Genomic DNA, 22,608 nt, shown 5'->3' with positions numbered 1-22,608 from the left:
ACATAAAATTGTATTGTAAAGAAATGGATTTGAAAATTCGCAAAAAGAACTTTTTTCGAAAATTATTAAAAATATATTGATTTAGAGAATAATTTTAGTTAAAAATTCTAAAATATAATAATTGAATTGAAATGATGAAAATAATTTTGAAGTATAATTAGCAGAAATTACTATTTATTAGTAAAATTTACTAATTCAAAAACAAAAAGTCAGTCACTAGATCAAATTAGTAAACATTTTAACTAATTCAAATTTAGAGAGTTATAATTATTAAAAAACATGAAGAAATCGATGACTCCGAGTCGAAGACGCGGAGTGGTCGATTTCTTCATGTTTTTCAATAATAATAATATTAATTCTTCTAAGTTTGTTGAATTTCAAAAAAGTTTGAATTTAAAATTTAAAAATCTAAATTACAATTCAAAAAAATTCGTAAATAAATGTAACAACATTTTTTTGAATATCTAATAATTTTTAGAGTGAATCAGAATATTGTTTTAAGGTCAGGGAAAAAGTGAAAATTTAATCTGGAAATAATGGAAAATTCAGGGAAAACCCAAATTAAATTTTACTGTCAACTCCAAAAACGGTTATTAAACCAATAAATTTGGCGGGATATTTAAAACGACATTTGTTTTTGTTTCTTTTTAAAGAGCCATATAACTATAGAGAAGGAGTTCGGCTGGTTTCGCAGTCAATCGGTAAGAATCGAGAACATCTGCCCTGCTCCCCTCATACACTTTCTGTTGGGAAACTGAATGCGGACACACACGTAAAACTTGTACTATAGCTCGCACTCCGTTGCCACGGCATCGTGTTCAACGCCGCGCGATACTTTTATATATTCTCTCTTCAAAAATAATACATTTGACGGAAATCTGTTCCGTCAATATCAAAAAATAATAATCCAAATACATCCATTGTTTTCGATAAATGCGCATTCGCGCGCGCAATATCGTGAACATGAGTTTTCCCGCCTTTTCACCAGTTTTCTTTCAAAAAGTTTTCTGTGCCATTTAAGATTTCGTTATACATACGCATGTATATTGTAATAAACGAGTGCTTCTCTTCATGGGAATATAGTTTTTTCTTCATCTCAGGACGCCGGTTGGATATATCCTGATATATTGGATTTCAAGTATCGCTTTACGAAAAGAAAAATTAATACAGTGAGTTTTAATGATCATTTTTACCTATTATTAGTATGTGAGATTTTCAAATTTTACACACGCATGCGAACTTGTCAAAAAGAAAAAAATTTCGTGTTTTCAATGACTCAATGAGACGACGACGACGAATGTGTGTACAAAAAGGGGAAAAAAACTTGATGAAAGGACAGACGAACAAAAACATTTCATTGAGTCATGCATTTGGTCCACTTAAATGTGTGTTCATATTGAAATTATTCCTCTAAATTATTTAAATATTTAGAGCAAAAAAAAAACGAGTATTTTTAAAAAACACTCACGAAAATATTCTATTAATATTTCTGTTAAACAAACATTTTTCTTGAATCTGAATTTTTTTTTAATTTTATTACAGAGAATTTAAATTTTCCTGCATTTTATAATTTAAAAACAAAAAACAATTATTTTGTTTTAAACAATTATTCTGATTATGAATTGTTTTACTTCAGTTTAGATTCTAATTTTTCAAATTTTAGATTCGAAAATTTTTAATAAACGGAAAATCTTGTATTATTTTAAAACTTTGTTATAACATAGTTATATACATTTTTCAAAAAATTATTAAACAAAAGTACATTTCTAAGAATTGATGCAAAAAGTATATAAGTTTTATAAAAACAATATGCATTGTTTCTCATATTACTCTAAAGAGGAAATCTTATTTTAAGTTGCAGTATTTTTAATACTTTTGATACTTGTCACTAGTTTTTAACATTCAAATAAACGGAATTTACTTTCTATTTTTAAATATTTTCAAAAATTACCATAATAAAATGGAAAATAATGTAAATTACATACTAGTTGACAATTCAGTTTTTAAACACCGAAAATATTTTTTAAAATACAAAACAAATTAAAAGCAACAAAAATGACGATCATTTATTCATTTGAAGGTTCAAAACTTTAGGAACAACAAATGACCCACAAGTTTGAACGTTCAAATTGAACGAGATTTTTCTTCTTAAATATTTTTAAATTCATAAAAATTAAAAATTACTATACAATTCGTTAAAATTTAACTTTTACCTAATTGAGAATTAATTTCTTTAATATTAAGAGTTTGCAAAAAACACAAAATAAAAGAAGTGAAAAAATAACATTCAAAACAAGAATATTATTATAAATATTTTCATAAATTACAAATTACAAATAAAAATATAATAAAATTAAAAACAAATTTTACATTTAGAAATTTCAAAATTCAATTTTGAAGAAGAAACATATAAATTTCCATCACTTGAATGTTCAGAACATTAAGATCACCTAAAAATTCTATTTTCAAGACACATTATCGCATCTCAAAATAAGATTTTCTTTCTTCCCTAAATTTTTTTCTTCCTTTCTTTTTCCTCTCTTTTATTTTTCTTCTTTCCAATTTCTCTTTTTTCTGCTCCTTTTTTTTGTTTTTTATAATTTCTCTTTCTTTTTCTCCTCATTTTTTCTTGATAAATTGAAAAATGTCTTTTTATTTACAATTAAAACGAATGAATAATGTTTTTCATGGTATTGCTATTGCGAAATCGTGTCGCATTTCGTACAGTCGGAATAAATAAACGTCAATGGCCGGTTGTAACACATACGCGTGCTTTGAATGTTCAACTGATGCGAACTCGCACTTTCGTAGGTGGACCATTCACGCGAAACAAAAAAACAAAAAGAAATGCGACTGCATTCAATTTTACAAAAAAAAGAAAGAAAGAAAGAGGAAAAAAAAATGAAAAATGATTGACCATTGCTTTATATAGAGATATCCATGTTTGAAAGACCAGGAAAATAATGAATAACGCCAAGTCATTTTACCTATACCCCAACACTATATATAATGGGGAATCAAAACAAACATCAAACCATCAATGAGAATTTTGCAGTATAATTCCTTCCCATTGTAAGCACATAACGGCTCCTGATATTTTATCAATTATTCGCTTCATTGAATTTCAATAGCAAAAAAAAAGGAGAAACAATAAGATATTTAAGTACTGTATGTGTGCATACGGTAATTATTGCCAAAAGATATTAAACTTGTTTGTTAAAAAAAGGGTTCAACAGAAACAAACTTTGGGTTTAAAGTTCTTTAAATTTAGGAGATTTTTGTACCGATAATTAAAAAATTAATTCTCTGCATCTAAAGTTGCAGCAACATTGACAATATTTAGGGTTTTTACAAGCCAACAAAAATTTTGTTGTAATGTGTCATGGAAATTTTATCCTTTATCACCTAGAAATCATGGAATTTTATAAGGAGAAATTTGTAGAATATTGTCAATTTTGTTGCAAGTTTAGATGCTATGGGGGTTCGGATAATCGAGGTTGCACTGTAATTAATTGTTTTCTACTAAATACTGCAGCAAAAGTTAACCCAACATTATTCCCCGATAGTTATTTTTAACCAATTCAAATTCAAAAAGAGAGTAATTTTCGAAAATTACAACCGTGGAAAAATACTTCGTTTAAACTTTCGGAATATTCTCAACATTTCAATTCGCAAAAAGAATTAAATAAATTACGCTCCTCAGACCTTTATAGGGACACACAATAGAAAACTAAAGTAAGAGTTCCATTTAATAATCAGTGGAATACTAAATTAGTAAATAGCCTTCCTACCATATCAACGTTTGTTCTAATTGCTACAAAGAAGTCGTTTAACAAATAATGAATTCCGATTTACAGATAATGCTTATTCCTCGTAAAGAAATAAAGAGAAAAGAAAAGCGAGAAGGAAAGAGAGGAATAGAGTAAGAAAGAAAGAGAGAGGAGAAAAAGAGAAAAAGAGAAGGAAAAGGAGAAATAGAGAGAAATCCAAGAAACGTTGAATTGAACTAACTTGCAAATTGATTCGGAAAGTACGTTACGTAGAGACATTACGTATTTATATTGTCAGATGTATCTCTCGGTGGTTTGTTGCCTATTTTCCTGAACAGCTGCAATGTCCATTAACAATGCTCAAAAATACAGACACGAACTAAACGGACTGCGCGTGATAAATTGCATATAGATGCTGCTTGGGAAAAGAATGTGATTTTTGAATGGATCAATGCACCCTCTACATTTTGCATGAAACAAGAAGGGAACACACATTTTCGACCAACATTTTTCATTCATTCGAACGCTTTAATTGCATCGCTTCCATATTCCCACATGTTTGCATCCATAGCCATATACCAATCCTCTAATTTATACATTCTGCACTGGGAAATCAAACATCCAATTGCCCTTCACATGTCAATACTAAATACAAGTTTATTACTCTAGCCTCAACATTTTTCGAATTGAAAAAATACGCTCATAATTCGAATGCAATTTTTGAATTTAATTCTCAAGTATAAACTTCGATTGTAATTTTTGAATGTAGTTTTCGATCTTAATTTTTAATTTCCTTAAAGTTCAGAACGTTCGAACGCGACAGAAATTTCTGCGCACTTTTGTCAATTTTTACTATTTTTGGAGTAATAGTTGCTACGATCCAAGTAAAATTTAGTAGCATGTACTTAATTCACTTTAAGAATAGTAATAGTTGAAAAAAATGCGCAGAAGTTCGAGAGAGTTTTGGTAAATAGTAAAAGTTACTCTAGACTATATTTTTCTCCATGATATAATTCGGATAATTAAAGATACATCTTCCGAAAGTAAGTTAATTACTGCTTCATTAATTAGCAATATACAATTACAATTAGTTCAGAAAATTTTTACTCATTCTTCAGATGACTCCTTCCTGACACTATTACGTTTATCATCTAATTAAGCAAGAATTGTATAAAATCGAAAGTGTTTCTCGCGTGTTTTTTTTTTATCTAGTTTTTGTTATCGTCATTCGACAAAACTACAGCTCATTTAGGATAATTGTCTCTATACGGGCGAATTACATCATATACGATTTCTCCACCCCACATTATAAATTCTGCCAACAATCAAAATATACATAAAAGCATTATCTCCTTACAATTCGATAAAAAATTTATCAAAATTCAGAAAATCGATGAAGTCACAACATTTGTTTCAATTGAAAATTACCTCTCTCAACACAGAATATATATGTTTCCTTGAATCTAACAGCAAAAAAAACGAATCTATCCAACTTGCATTACGCAACAAGTTATATACATTGTCAGACAATATCGATGCCCATTTCATTCAATTGCTTTATATATACTTATCAAACATTATCGTTTTATGGTTTATCGATTGACTCTTTGAAGAAAAAGCGATTCATTGAAGAACAATTTTTAAAAATTCCTTTATCATTTTACAAATCAATAAATAGAATGAAATGTACAATCGCAGTATGAGATCAATTAAAAAATAACTCCAAAACAATAAAGCTTTGGAGTTATTGTTATTTAATGATGTCAATACATAGGTGTATTAATACTGAAAGAAAAGATTTGTTTATACAAGCAGGCTTTTCAATCATACATCGCAATATATAGTGTCAAATATATGCTCTAACCTAAAGTCACGAATTACAATAAATCTTTTCTTCTCTATTTTTTTCACGATTGACGTAATAGTACAACTCATTTCAATGTTTCTTATCTCTTTACCGCTTGAATCTATATAATTAGACTATAAATACTTCTTTGCTAAAGGAAAAAATAAAAAAAATGAAAAATTCCTATTTCAATTCCTCTTTTTAATCACAATTTAAAAAAAAGAAAAAAAAACAATTGTCAACTGTAGGAAAATAGAAAAAAAGGACAAAAAAAACTGTTTTCAAGTTATAAACAGAAAAGTGAAGATTTCTCGTATTTGACTAATGACGCACAGTGAATTTAATTACCTTTTGTAAATGTTATCTCTACATTAGTATGCTAGTTTTTGGAATTGAAGTTGACCTTGGAAATGAATTACTTTCTGGTATCGATTAAGCAGCTGTGGTATGATTTTCCTATTATTTTTTTTTTTTGTGGTAAATCTGTCTCTCGCCGTTATATTATGCGGTTTCGAGCCTTTACGAACAGGTTTTAATATGAGAGGCCTTCTCACACTGTAAGGGTAAAGGTATGTAACGCCTGTAAACTCGTAGAGGAGGCACAAAACTCGAAGAAAAATATTTGTGAATTCTAAATTTCTGTCCACAAAAATAACACAAAAAAATCAAATATTTAAATAAAAAGTAAATTTTTAAATTAATGATTACCTAATCAATTCATATTAATTAAAATCATTACTGTTTGAAACAACCAAAATTTTTATTGAATCAACCAAATAAATCAAGATTGCTACAAAAATTCAATTTTGTTTTTCCCTGATTTCTAGACAAATTTTTTCTTTTTCCCTGGTCTCATTCACTCTAAAAATGATTAGATATTCAAAAAAATGTTCATTTATTTACATAACATTTATTTACGAATTTCTCTAATTGTAAAATTATTCGAAAACAACAATAACTTCTTTTTTTTAATAAATATTTAATCATTATTATTTTTCCATAGGAATTAAAATTCTTCAAAAGATTCAAATTCAAACCTTTTAAAATTCAAGAACTTTTATGAATATTATTATAAAATATGACCGTGTGATAAAATCATTATTTTATATTATAAGAATATTGTTACTATAACTTCTTCAAAATTATTTTCATCAATTCAATTCAATTATTATTTTTTAAAATTTTTAACAAAAATTTTTCTTTAAATCAATTATTTTTAATAATTTTTGAAAAAGATTTTAATTATTTTCAAATCCATTTGTATACAATTCAATTTTACACGGAATTTCGTTTATTCGGAAATTCTTCAATTATTTATATATTAGAAAATAAAAACATTAAATAATAAATTTTTAGGAATTCAGTTAAACTTTTTCAAAAAAATTAATTTTTCAGAATTATTAGTTAAAAATATGAAAAATTCAGATTTTTAAAGAAATTAATTTAAAACTTTTCAAAATTAAATTATTTCTAAAAATTTACTCTGTAATGCTTTTAATGTTCAATGATTATCTAAAATTTTAACTGAAATCCATTTTTTAATCAAAATTTATTAGAAAATTCTACGAAAATTAAATTATTTATTTATTTCTTTATTTTACAATCAATTAAATACAAAAATAAATAATTTATTGAGTAATTAAATGTTTCTCATAATTAAATTCTCATAAAGAATTTTGTCAATAAATTTTTAAATCATTAAATTCTTTCGACGAATTTTAATAGAATTTTTCCAGATATTTGATTAAAATTGTATTAAAAATAATTGAATTCCTGGACAAATTTTATTATTTATGAAAATAATTGAATTTTCTCAAAATTATATTCAAATTAATAGTATTTATTTAAAGTAATTTATTATTTATAAGACTAATTGAATTACTACAAAAACTTTTTAGACGAATTTTATTAAAATTTTATTGAAAATAATTGAATATCTACCTATAAAATATATTATTAAAATTTTTGAAAATTATTTAATTCCGGCAAAGAATTTTGAAAAAGTTTTTTTTGAATAATTGATTTTTTTGGTAAAATTGTATCATAATCGTATTTTAAATAATTGAATGACTGTCAAAAATTTTATAATTTATGAAAATAATTGAATCCCTAAAAAGAATTTTAATATTTATTAAAATAATTGAATTTTTGCTAAGAATTTTATTATTTATAAAAATAATTGAATTTTTATGAAGAATTTAATAAAATTCTCGAAAATAATTGAATTTTTGCTAAGAATTTCACTATTTTTAAAATAATAATTGAATTTATATGAAGAATTTTATTAAAACTTTCAAAAATAATTAAATTACTGCGCAGAATTTTATTATTTATGAAAATAATTGAATTACTAAAAAGAATTTTATTACTGACGAAAATAATTAAATCTTTGCAAAAAATTGAATAGTTTATGAAAATAATGGAATTATTACGAAGAAATTTATAACAAATTTGTAAATAATTGAATTTTGTGAATTTTTACTATTTATAAAAATAATTAAATGTTTTCGTAGAATTTTATCAAAATTTGTTTTAAATAATTGAATTTAGGAGAAGAATTTTATTATTTATAAACATAATTGAAATGTTGATGAGAATTTAAAAAATTTTTTGAACATAATTGAATTTTTGCAATCATTTGTAACTTCTCCAAAGTGCAAATTTTGTAGTGTTTTTAACTAAAATTCTTCTATAAATTCATTATTTTTAATAATTAATTACATATATATGTATTAAAAAATTTAACTAATTTCAGAAGTATTTGAAATATTACAATTTTTCACAAATGAATTCTAAAAATTTAATTTTTTCTAATACTTTTAACAAAAATCCATGACCTGTGGCAACCCTGTAAATGTATTGCCATACAGTTAAACCGAACATTTGCTTGATTCAACTGAAAATTTGCCTCAATTGACCAAATTCTTTTTCTTTGGCACAAAATTTATTAAACTGACACAAATATTTATTTAGGTTAAACAAACTTTATTTAGTTTGTTTCATTAACCTTAGTTTCAAATTATTTTTAACAAAGTTTGTTTAACTTATTTAATTTAATTAAACATTTCCTTGAATTGGATTGAATAATAACAAAAATAAATATTAAAAATACGTAAAGACTAAAAATATTAAAAATAAAATAATAAATCTTAAAAATGAAATAGTAAATAGTAAACAGTAAAACCACAACAACAAACAATAAAAATTTTCAACATTTACAAAAATTTTAACTCTACATTACATTCCATACCTTTTTCCCGTTATATTTTTTTTTACTCCACGCCTATATCTGTATTGAATAGGCCTTTAAATTTTTCCGAGATTTCAGATCTTAAGGTTTGAATGAAACAAGGCTTTCTATGTCCGAAGAGAATAAAAGAGGATTGAGTTCCTGCTGACCACGACCTTTCGTGTTTTCTAAACCGAAAACTTCGCAAGGTCCTCACAACTAAACAGCGCGACTTTCTAAAAATATCTGCACTTTATTTTTTATCAATATTCGTATTTGAAAAAAAAAATTATTATACATACAATATACATACAAAACTACATAATACGAGTCATCGTATTTACGACTAATCAGATTTAAAATTTTTTCAAGAGAAAGTGCTCCTTTTTTTTAATCCTCAAATAAGTAGCTTGACTCTGTCAATCAAAATTTATTGTATATAATAAATTTATTTCCCATTTTGGATTTATAAGAATTAACATATAACCCTGACAAAAGTTGAATACGACGTGTTTGATCGAATATAGTACACACGTTTCCTTAGATACCGGTCTCGATATTAAATTCTTTTGTCACATTGTTTTATTGTTGTTTCATAGAGAAAAAAAACAGAAAGAGAACAAAAGAATTATTGTTAATATGGAAAACGAATTTTTATTTTTACTATAAAGATAATTTTTTCTCAGACTTATCATCAGAAGTAATTTTTTTTATTCTGAAACTACTCATTTTCCTTTTTGAACTTTACCGAATTTTTTTTTTTTTTAAGTCAGGGAATTTTGATCGAAATAAAAGAAAAATAATTGAAATTAAACAGAAGTTTCGATCTGATAATTCAGAATGATTATTAGCAGCATAAACAAAAAAAATCAGTATAACTATTTACTAATTAGTATTATTAGTTCGCAATCTGAAATATGTGCGAGAGGAGCAGCATAAAGAAAGAGGAATTTTTACTTCTGTCTACTCGAGACTAATGACGAATTATTCTAAAAAAAATTAATATTTTACGTGTTTAATCGAGCACATGATTGAAATTTTTCTATTACACAATGATCATGACCAAGAAAGCCAGTCGTGTGGGACAGGTCAAGATTTTGCGACCAGAGTCTATAAAACGACATTCTAAGGAGTTTGTCTGCTCGCAGACTTTTATACACTTTATATCAACTATTTTTTGCCTCAACACTATACATAAGATCCAGTTTCACTTTTCTGCGAGTGCTTTTAACTCTCTGAGCACCATTTATGGAATGTATGATGTCCACATTTTAATTACAATACCGGTTCAGTTAGTCAAGCTAATAAGAACCTTCCTCCCATTAATATGCGAGTAAATGGACCTCAGCAAATTAAGCAAAGTAAATTCTGATCGTAACAATAGAGAAATAAATATTCATAAACAAATTTTGAAATTTGAAACTTACAATAAAATTTTTAGAATTGCCACGCAATCTGAAGAATCTGGAAATGTCAGGGAATTTTATAAACCATAAAAAAAACCTGAAAAATTCAGGGAATTTTGATCGGAATCCTGGAGAATTATTGTTTTCTATAGTTATTGTGCTTATTCCTGAAATCTAATTTTTCTTAAAAATTTCAAAATTAATTCAATTTTAAAAGAGTTGAGTTTACAATTTTCATAAATAGATGAACTTGAAAAGGTTTCAATTTACAATTTTGTAAAATTTCAATTTTCACTGAATTGATTAAATAATAAAAATTTCACAGGAATTCTATTATTTACAAATTCTTTATAAATTTCTTCGCAATAATTCAATTATTTTTCAAAATAATCAAATTTTTTACAAAGATTCAATTATTTTCATAAATAATAAAACTCGTAGCAGTATTAAAAATAATTGAATTCCTGGACAAATTTTATTATTTATGAAACTAATTAAATTGCTACAAAAATTTTTTAGACGAATTTTATTAAAATTTTATTGAAAATAGTTGAATACCTACCTCTATAAAAAATATTATTAAAATTTTTGAAAATAATTTAATTCCGGAAAAGAATTTTGAAAACGTTTTTTTGAATAATTGATTTTTTTGGAAATATTGTAGGTATCATAATCGTATTTTAAATAATTGAATCCCTAAAAATAATTTTAATATTTATTAAAATAATTGAATTTTTGCAAAGAATTTTATTATTTATAAAAATAATTGAATTTTTATGAAGAATTTTATTAAAATTCTTGAAAATAATTGAATTTTTGCTAAGAATTTCACTATTTTGAAAATAATAATTGAATTTCTGTGAAGAATTTAATTAAAATTCTTGGAAGTAATTGAATTTTTGCTAAGAATTTCACTATTTTGAAAATAATAATTGAATTTCTTTGAAGAATTTTATTAAAACTTTTTTAAAAATAATTGAATTTCTGCGCAGAATTTTATTATTTATAAAAATAATTGAATTTGTTTAATTAAATTTACAAATTCTTTATAAATTTCTTCGCAATAATTCAATTATTTTCAAAAAATAATCAAATCTTTTACAGAGATTCAATTATTTTCATAAATAATAAAAAAAACTTTATAGGTTTACATTTATTTTCATAAATAATAAAACTTATCGCAGTATTTCAATTATTTTTAATACAAATTTTAATAGAATTTCTCAAAAAATGTAATTATTCTTCAAAACATTTTATTAAAATTCATCAAAGAAATTCAATTACTTTAAAAAGCCTTTTCCTATAATTTATTTAAAATAATTTTAGTATTATTGTCAATGCATTTTTAATTCTTCAAAAAATTAAATTATTTTCAAAAATTTTAATGACATTCTTTTTAATTATTCAATTTTTTTTCAAAATAATTTTAATAAAATTTTTCGTAAAAATTTAATTAATTTCAATAATATCTCAAAATTCAATTATTTTCAATATCTACTATTTCTATGAAATTTCACAAAAGAATTGAATTATTTAAAAAGAAATATTATTAAAATTCGACTCAAGAATTCAATTTTTTTTAAAAGTAATAAAATTCTTCGCAAAAATTTAATTATGGTCGAAAGTTTAAAAATTATCGTCAAAATTTCAATTATCTTTATAAAATTTTAATTTTTTAAAAAAATAATAATAAAATTCTTAACATGAATTCAATTACTTTCATATAAATAATAAAGTTCTTCCCAGAAATTCAATTATTTTCATATAAATAATAAAATTCTTTCTAGAAATTCAATTATTTTTAATTCATTTTAAATAAATTCCTCGAAAAGTGGAATTGTTCTTACAAATTTTCTGAAAATTCTTAGCAAAATTTCAAATATTTTCAAAAATTTAACTGTTGAATTCATTGATTATCAATATTTATTTTAATTAAATTTCCTAAAAGAATTCAACTGTTTAAACAATTTTTAATAAAATTCTATAAAAACATTTAATTATTTTCATAAATATTAAAATTCTTTTTAGAAATTCAATTATTTAAAAAATTTTAATAAAACTTTTGTTAAAAGTTCAATTGTTTTCATAAAAAATAAAATTCTTCTCAGAAATTCAATTATTTTTTAAAATTTTAATAAAATTCTTAACATGAATTCAATTACTTTCATATAAATAATAAAATTCTTCCCAGGAATTCAATTATTTTCAAAAACTTTTCTCAATTCAATGAAATTTTTTTACAGGTGTTCAATTATTTTCAATACAATTTTTAATCTAATTTTTCGAATAGTGAAATTATTCTTTAAAATTTGATTGAAATTCATCAAAAGAATTTTAATTATCTATTTCAAAAATTTGATGATAAAATTCGTCAAAATTTCAATTATCTTTATAAATAATAAAATTTTTCTGCAAAATTCAATTATTTTCAAAAATTACTATTTCAAAAAATACTAATTTAAATTTAGAGAGAAAGTATTATAGCATGAATTTTTAGAAATAATTGAATTTTGAAAAGGTTTCAAATTATAATTTTTGAATGTTTCAATTTTTCATACTTTTAACTGAAAATTGTCTAGATTTAATTTTTGAAAAAGTTTAATTGAATTTTTTTAAGTTATTCAAAGTTTTTATTTTCTAATACATTATTTGATTGAAGAATTTCCGAATAATCGATGAAATTTCGAAAAATTGAATTGTAAACAAAAGAATTTGAAAATTTTTAAAGAAGTTTTTCAAAAATTATTAAAAATGAATGAATAATTAATTCAAAGAAGAATTTAAGTTGAAAATTCTGGAAAACAATAAATGAATTGAAGTGATGAAAGTAATTTTGAATAAGTTACAGTAAAAATATTCTTATAATATAAAATAATAATTTTATCATTCAGTAATTTTTAATTATTTATAAAACATGAAGATATCGATTGCTCCGAGTTGAAGACTCGGAGCAATAAGTTGTTAAATAAGTTGTTTAATTTCAAAAAGGTTTGAATTTGAATCTTTTGAATTTTAATTCCTATGGAAAAAAAATAATTAAATATTTATTTAAAAAAGAGAAATATAATGCGGAATGCAGTATTATATGAAAGTTTCATGTATTTCTAAAAATATATTGAAAAATAAAAAAAAAAAATAAAAAATATATTGAATATTTAATTTTGTAAAATATAAACGTAGTTTTAAAAACCTGGAAAAATTTTGTTTTTTAACCTGAAAAACCTGGAAAATTCAGAGGAATTTGAAATGAGCAAAATAAGCTTGGCAACCCTGTTTTTTTTATTTCTTATTGCCAAAGTCCATTTTTCCCTCTTTTATTTTTTAAGACAAGCGTTAGAGAAGAAATTATTTATTACAATATTTTACAAAATAGTTAATTAATTTTATAAAAATAATTCCATAAAATTTGCGCTCTGAAGAATCAGTAACCTCGTATCACTATTATAAACAAACAATTGTTTACACCCTAAACACTTTATCCAGTCACGCTGTGATTTTTTTTTCCTCGGCTTTTTATCAACAAAAAGATAAAAGGAGTCGTCTCAACGTAGATTGCAAGACTGTACGAGATAAAATGAATACCCTACATTACAAAACAACGGAGAAACACATAACGATTTGCTAATTTAAAATAGTGTACGCAGCATTTTCATTTGCATGAATCACCGTCATTAAATGCACATATCTTTTCCGCAATAAAGATATATATATATTTACTATGCTATTTTATACTTTACAACTTTATTTCAATTTTATTTTTAATTCTCACAGATCGAGTAATCTCAGTGTAGTGTATATATAAATGTTGATCCGGCTACTTCGATGAATCAGAGAGCGAATCATTTTTAATGTTCAATTTCTAATACGGTTGATAAAACTATACTTTGGAGAAATTAGAAATTCTTTCTTCGACCGTGACGAAATAGTTTTTAACTTTAATACAACCGTCAATTGATGATTGAAAAAGAAAAAAATTGCTTCCTATCAACAATTATTTCTAAAAATACAATCTTCCTAAAGAGTATATGTATTTCTAAACAATTTTTCTAAACCTCTTTTTCTTTTTTCCTTTAAATCGCAAATGGTTTAAATATTTCAAAATATTATAAACGTGCGCGATTATATATTATTTTCTCCGCCATAAATATTGATCTTATCATTGTAAAGAATCCTAGTGTTAATTTGCACAATTGGAGCTTGCATATAGCTAATTGCACCATCTGTGTCTTATATTTCATTCTCATATCATTCAGACTTTGATGTGTTTGATACTCGCAATCAAATTTATAAAGCGTTATTTAGAATTTTAAAAACTAGACCATATTCTCGAGATATCATTCCAAGAAATCTTGAAAGCCGCGCACATTAGATAATAATAATTTTTCAGCACACAAAATATATGAACGATTGTATTTTTAAAAAACGAAATGGAAAATAAGTGAAAATATAATTAGAAACTTACGTAAAACTTGAAATGCAAATTCAATCCCTTTAAGATTCTGCAGAGTTTTTTTCCATAAAAACTTTTTTACATTCTTATTTTTTAAAAAATATTTTCGAAGATTATGAAACCCCCATCTAATTAAATGTACTTTCTTGAATTATTCAACGAACGATAAGTGTACGGACTTCACAGAGAAAATTCCCCTGTGGTCTTCTCGTGACTCACATCATCGAGCAGGATGAGCATTGAATTCCGAAATCCTTCAGACAATCACGTCTAAGGCATGCCTATCGTTTCGAACTCGAGACCTAACACAAGATCCACCCAAGTGTTTATTTACTTTGCTTGTCCACAAAACGTAAACGCTTGTTTTAAAAATAAAGGAAAAAAACTATTTATTTTCATTTTTTTTCGTTTATAAAGTCTTTCAATAGTTCTGCTTATGTAATTATTCTATATTCTGAAGTTCTGAAGGTTCAAAAGAACGAATTTTTTTCAAACTCAAATATTTTTCAAATAAGCTTTTTTTCTTCCATTATTGAAAAAAAAATTTGAGTTTAAAGAAAAATTAAATATATTTCGTTTAAACATTCAGAATTTTAATTTTTAAAAAGGGAATTCAATTTAAAAAAAGATTTTTTAAATTAAGTAAGAAACCATTGTTTTCAATGTCAGCATAAATTATTAAACTTTGTTGCTTGTAAATATTAAAAAAGAAATTTGGCAAAATGAATATTTATGTTTTCTATAACATTTTCTTTCAATTTAATTATAAAATCCATAAGAATATCCATAAAAATACTACCAAGCTGATCAATTATTTTCTCATAAATAATAAAATTATTTACAGGAATTCAATTTTTTTAAAAAAATTTTAATAGAATTCTTGGTAAGAATGGAATTGTTTTCATAAATAAAAAAATTCTTCTTAAAAATTCAAATATTTTTCAAAATTTTAATAAAATTCTTCCCAGGAATTAAATTATTTTCATATAAATAATAGAATTCTTTCTAGAAATTCAATTATTTTGAATTCATTTTAAATGAATTTCTCGAAAAATAAAATTGTTCTTACAAATTTTCTGAAATTTCTTTGCAAAATTTCAAATATTTTCAAAAATTTAATTGAATTTATTGATTTTCAATATTTATTTTTCTAAAATTTTCAAAAAGAATTCAATTATTTAAAAATTTTTATTAAAATTCGACGAAAGATTTAATTTTTTTCATTAGTAATAAAAATTTCATAGAAATTCAATTATTTACAAACTTTGTATAAATTTCTTAGCAGTAATTCAATTATTTTCATAAATATTAAAATTCTTTTTAGAAATTCAATTATTTTATTTGTAATACAATTATTCCAATCAAATTCCACAAAAAAATTTTAAAAATTTTTATTAAAATTCGAAGAAAGAATTCAATTTTTTAACATTTATTGATAATTTTCTCTATGCGAATTAAATTTAAAGAAACTTTCAATTATTCATTGAATTATTTATTTTTGTATTTAAATAACTATAAATTCTCGTAGAATTTTCTAATAAAAATTGATTTAAAAATGAATTTTAGTTTAAATTTTATATAATAATTGAATATTAAAAGCATTATAGCGTGAATATTTAGAAATTGAATTTTTGAAAAGGTATCAAATACAATTGAATTTTTTTTAAATAATTTGAATTTTGTATTTTTTAAAATATATTTAATTGAAGAATTTCTGTATGATCGAAATTTCGTTATATTTCGTAAAATTAAATTTTAAACAAGTAAATTTGAAAATTTTCAAAGAACTTTTTGAAAAATTATTAAAAATTGTTGATTTAAAGAAAAATTAAAAATTCTAAAAAGTAATAATTAAATTGAAACGATGAAAATAATTTTGAAAAAGTTACAGTTTCAATATTCTTATAATATAAAGTTGCGAGTCATTTTTATTTATTTTAAAACATGAAGATACCGATTGCTCCGAGTCGAAGACTCGGAGTGATCGATATCTTCGTGTTTTATAATAATAACATTCTTATAAGTTATTTAATTTTAAAAAATGTTTGAATTTGAATGTTTTGAAACTCTTAATTCTTATACGGAAAAATAATAATAATGAAATATAATTATTTATATAATTATTGTGTTTGTTTAAATATATTTTTACTTACGACAACAAGTCGACAGAAAAAGTTGGTGTTTCACTCACCTGAAACAAAAAAAAGAAAACACTTTTTATTACAATTATTATCAAAAAAATAAAAACAAATATTAATTTCTTAGGAATAATTTTATTAAATTACTCCTATTAATCAATATAAAATATTATTTTATAAAACTATTTATAAATTATATTTTGCATATTTATCAATTGCAATTTCAGAGATCACATTGATTTTTAATGAAATGGTTAAAAAAAAGTGAATTTTAATTTTTGAAAGGGGAATTTTTAAATTAATTTTCTTTTAAAAATATCCGGGAAAAGGGGAGAATATATGCATGATTTTAGGTGTTTTAGAGAATTTTATTACATTGGAAGGGCAAAAAAAGTTATAAAAGAGGGAAAAAAGAGTAAATAAGGAGACTGTAATCTTTTCAGTTAAATAAACTTTTAGGTTATGTCAAAATAACTAAAATTTTATTTAACTAATTTAATTTGTTAAATTTATTGAAAATTAGTTATTTTTTACTTATTTCGAAAGCAAACAGCCAGACATCATTTTACTAAAAATTAGTTATTTTTAACTAATACAGTTTTAGAGAGTTTAATTCACGAATTAAAATTTAGGAATAGATTTACCGATTCTCAATAAAAATTTAATTGCGATCTTCAACAGAATTTCTCTAAGCAAGATTTAGACATTGAAATGATAAGAACAGAATCACTGGAATTCAGTCTAATTTTCCTGCTCATCAGTAGAACTTCACTAATTTAGATTTAAACCTAAAAGTAATTAGTCAAATCAAATTTTCATTTCTTCAAATTAATTAGGAGATCACTATAAAATAGAAAATAAATTAAAAGAATAAAAAATTAACAAAAAACAAAAATGATTGTAATGAACTAAAGTGTAAAGATACTATGAAAATATTATTCGACTGCCAACATTTTTTTTCTTGGAACTAATGTTTGTTTTTACTAGTCTCGCTATATAGTGAGCAAGATCATCAAGATTTGCTATCAAAGGTTGCGATCTCCAAACCAAAACATTTGTTAATTTTATTCGCGTCAAATCAGAAAATACATTTGGCACGAACGTATTTTCTAGGTTTACAAATGGTATATATATATAAGACTAACAGTCGAATTTATAAAAAAAAACGCATTTCACAAAAAAAAATCTCTTTCAAATTTCAAAAGATTGTACAATATAGATTAAAACTGGAAATAGAATCTGACCTAAATTGTTAAACAACCGCGAGTCATAATAATTAATTTCCAACTACATATTAATAATGAAAATGATAGGAATCTCAAGTTTTTTTTTTGTTGTTTTCATCTTTTATTTAAAACGCGGTGTAAATTTCTCTCTCATGACAAGTTGTAAAGAATAAAAATTAACGTGGGACTATAATTGACAGTGTCTTTAAACAAAAGTGTGACATCAGTTCTCCAAATAAAGCGCCTACTAAAAAAAAAAGTGCTACCACGCTCTTTTACTACTACAAAAAAACCCACTCTTCACAATTTCTAAAGAAACATGATTTTTACGGTTCTTTCATTCTAGTCAATCCTCGACCTTTCATTCGACAAGCAAACGTACACAAAATTTCCAGAATTATTTTGCTCCCGTGGGTCACATTCGTTTCATTGCAGCTCGTTTACCCGCGGGTCTATTATTAGAAAACAGGGGAAAAAATAAAGAAGGATGGAAATTCTAAGACTGATCTGCCCCATGTCTTGCAGTAAGTGTATGGAAGACACAAAAATCGATCTCATCATCTAACAATTAATGAAAACTCGCAAATAATTCGCGCGATAACTTCTTCCTTACTTTTTTTTAAAAATAAAATTAGCAATTTTAAAAATTTTTAATTCCATTTTTTCATAAAAATAAAATATCAATTGGAATATAGTTTTCAAAAATTTTAATTCCATTTTTTTCATAAAAATAAAATATCAATTGGAATATAATTTTAATAATATTATAATTATAATAATTATATATTCTGGGACAGGGAATTCAGAGAAAAGTCAGGGACTTTTATTAAAACTACTGGAAAAAATTAAATTTTTAGAATTCATAAGAAAATTCTGAATTTTTGTTTCTGCTTTGTTTACCTCATAAACTATTAAATTGAAAAAAATTATAATACAAAACCTTCAATTTTTTCTACATATTTCTGACAATAATTTATTTTAAATAACTTAATTATTGAAGAACTATCATAAAATGATTACTTATAAATTATTTAATGAATAATTTTGCTTAAAAATATTTCAAAAATAATTGAATTATTTTAAAAGAGTTGCGTTTACAATAGATCAACTTTATAATATTTTAATTTGTAATTTACTAATTATAAAAAATTTCAATTTTTAATGAATTTAACTAGAAAAAACTTAGATTTTTGAAAAATTTTAATAATCATATTCTTCTAAAATTATTTAAATTTTTTAAAATATATTTAATTAATTATTAAAAATAATAAATGGTTAAAAACACTAAAAAATAATGAATTTTGGGGAAGTTACAAATGATTGCAGAAATTCAATTATTTTAAATATAATTTTTTTTTAAATTCTCAAAATTCAATTATTATTAAACATTTTGATGAAATTCTTCGTAAGAATTCAATAATTTTCAATATACAATTTCAATTAATTTCCCACCGAAGAATTCAATTATTTTCAAAAATAGTAAAATTCCTCGCGGAAATTCAATTATGTTCAAAATTTTTTTAAATTTCTCGTCAAGATTTCAATTATCTTTATAAATAATAATATTTTTTTTATGAAATTTAATTATTTTCAATATCAACTATTTTAAACAAATTTTCCAAAACAATTCAATTATTTTCAAAAATTTTAATACGGAAACCTATAATTATTTTCATAAATAATAAAAATTTCATAAAAAATTATTAATTTACCAATTTTTTATAAATTTCCTCACAATAATTCAATAATTTTCTCATAAATAATAAAATTATTTATGGGAATTTAATTATTTAAAAAAATTTTTAATAAAACTCTTGTTAAGAGTTCAATTGTTTTCATAAAAAATAGAATTCTTCTCAGAAATTCAATTATTTTTCAAAATTTTAATAAAATTCTTAACATGAATTCAATTACTTTCATATATAAATAATAAAATTCTTCCCAGGAATTCAATTATTTTCATATAAATAATAAAATTCTTTATAGAAATTCAATTATTTTTAATTCATTTTAAATGAATTCCTCGAAAAATGTAATTGTTTTTACAAATTTTCTGAAAAGTCTTTGCAAAATTTCAAATATTTTCAAAAATTTAACTGAATTCATTGATTTTCAATATTTATTTTAATTAAATTTCCCTAAAGAATTCAACTATTTAAACAATTTTTAATAAAATTCTACACAAACATTTAATTATTTTCAGTAATAATAAAAATGTCACCGAAATTCAATTATTTACAAACTTTGTACAAATTTCTTAGCAGTAATTCAATTATTTTCATAAATATTAAAATTCTTTTTAGAAATTCAATTATTTGGAAATTTTTAATAGAATTCCTGTTAAGAGTTCAATAATTTTCATTAATAATAAAAATTTTAACAGAAATTTAATTGTTTACAAACTTTGTATAAATTTTTTAGCAATAATTAAATTATTTTCATAAGTAATAAAATTATTTATGGAAATTCAATTATTTTCATATAAATAATAAAATACTTTTTAGAAATGCAATTATTTTTAATTAATTTTAAATGAAGTCCTCGAAAAATGAAATTTTTCTTACAAATTTTTTGAAAATTTTTTACAAAATTTCAAATATTCTCAAAAATTTAACAGAATTCATTGATTTTCAATATTTATTTTAATTAAATTTCCCAAAAGAATTCAATTATTTAAAAAATTTTATTAAAATTCGACGAAAGAATTAAATTTTTTAACATTTGTTGATAATATTCTTTATGAGAATTAAATTTTAAGGAACTTTCAATTATTGAATAAATTATTTATTTTTGTATTTAAATAACTAAATTCTCGTAAAATTTTCTAATAAAAATTGATTTAAAAATGAATTTTAGTTTAAATTTTATATAATAATTGAATATTAAAAGCATTATAGCGTGAATATTTAGAAATTGAATTTTTGAAAAGGTTTCAAATAAAAATCTTTGAAAATTTGAGTTTTTTATACTTTTAACAGACAATTCTATAGCATTAATTTTTTGGAAAAAGTCTAATTGAATTTTTTTCTTCAAATAATTTGAATTTTGTATTTTCTGATATATATTTAATTGAAGAATTTCTGTATAATCGAAATTTCGTTATATTTCGTAAAATTGAATATTGTAAACAAATTAACAAATAGATTTGAAAATTTTAAAGAACTTTTTCCAAAATTTTTAAAAATAGTTGATTTAAAGAAGAATTTTAGTTAAAAATTCTAGAAAATTGAAATTGAAACGATGAAAATAATTTTGAAAAAGTTACAGTTTCAATATTATCTTATAATATAAAGTTGCGAGTCATTTTTATTTATTTTAAAACATGAAGATACCGATTGCTCCAAGTCGAAGACTCGGAGTGATCGATATCTTCGTGTTTTATAATAATAACATTCTTATAAGTTATTTAATTTTAAAAAATGTTTGAATTTGAATGTTTTGAAATCGAATTTTGTTATAGAAAACAATAGAATAAACAAAATGGGTATAATTTTTATTTGTTAATCATAATTTTTTTTCTTATTTTCTAATTTCTAATATTATTTTATTATAAATCATGAAAAAATACCTATTTTCGATTTGTAGAACAATATTTTTTAAAGAAAACAAAAGAAAAACAAGAGCATATACAAAAACTAACTTTAAACTACTGTAGTCATAATGAATGAAAGACAGAATTATCAGATTATTATATTTAATTTCACTAGATTTGTAATAATTGATAATTTTTAAAAATGAGAAAAAACTGCTTCTAAAATATTCTTTTCTACTTAATTTGAAATTAAATATTTTGTCCAATTTGTAATTTTTCAATTAAATTATATAATCCATGGAAGGAGAGATACATATATTTCGAAAAATTGAAAACACGTTTCTGCTTAAAATTACCTAAGTTAATTGGAGAGTTATTTCATTGGAATGTGAAACTGATGCGTTCATTTATCCGTAAAATCGTAAAAGCTCCTGGCAATATATATATATATAAGTTTCACGGTCGATTCAGGCCAGGAGAGTCTAATTGATGGCAATATCGAAAGACGGCGAGTAACTCTTCAGAAAGTAATAAATTATGTATTCATTGAGAACTACAAGGACGCGATAATAATCCGCTACAAGAATGTTGCGGTTCTATAGCCACAATTATGCAGAGCAATGTACCAAACGTCACTTTCCGTATCTCTGCGGATTCTATTCCGAGCGATGTCTGGAACTGTCAACGACGGAGTGTACAAGCAAAGAAAAAGCAAACAACTTTTTCTCATCAGCGTTTCATGTTCCCTGCTTTTTAGATTCTCCAAAAAAAAAACTTCCGATATGTTCGCAAGAACTTCTAACTTCTTCAATTTCTTACTTTGAAAAAAAAATTATTCATCACTTTCAAAAAAAAGTAAATCAAATATAACAAATAATGTTATAAAACAAAAATATATTCTCTACTTATTAAAGTTTCGTAAATAGAAAAAATTGCGTAATTATTTCAATTTATAGACACTTGCTTGGCAAAAAAAAGTGTTAACCTTTCAGATTATTTCATAAAGAGGCG

At 23.0% G+C, this 22,608-nt stretch overlaps 1 protein-coding gene across 1 annotated transcript in view; it reads left to right on the top strand.

The window, feature by feature from the left end:
• The first annotated feature begins 757 nt into the window (after positions 1-757).
• LOC122511369 (pleckstrin homology-like domain family B member 1) overlaps positions 758-22,608 on the top strand; it is a 97,332-nt gene continuing 75,481 nt past the window's right edge. Inside the window, exon 1 of the mRNA XM_043626558.1 lies at positions 758-1,169. The gene's annotated coding sequence lies outside the window, so the exon portion shown is untranslated. The remainder of the gene's footprint in view (positions 1,170-22,608) is intronic.

Source organism: Leptopilina heterotoma, unplaced genomic scaffold (assembly GCF_015476425.1).
Source record: "Leptopilina heterotoma isolate Lh14 unplaced genomic scaffold, ASM1547642v1 Lhet_81, whole genome shotgun sequence".
Lineage (NCBI taxonomy): Eukaryota > Metazoa > Arthropoda > Insecta > Hymenoptera > Figitidae > Leptopilina > Leptopilina heterotoma.
Note: the sequence above shows the minus strand (reverse complement) of the source record. Positions and strands in the feature narration are given on the sequence as shown.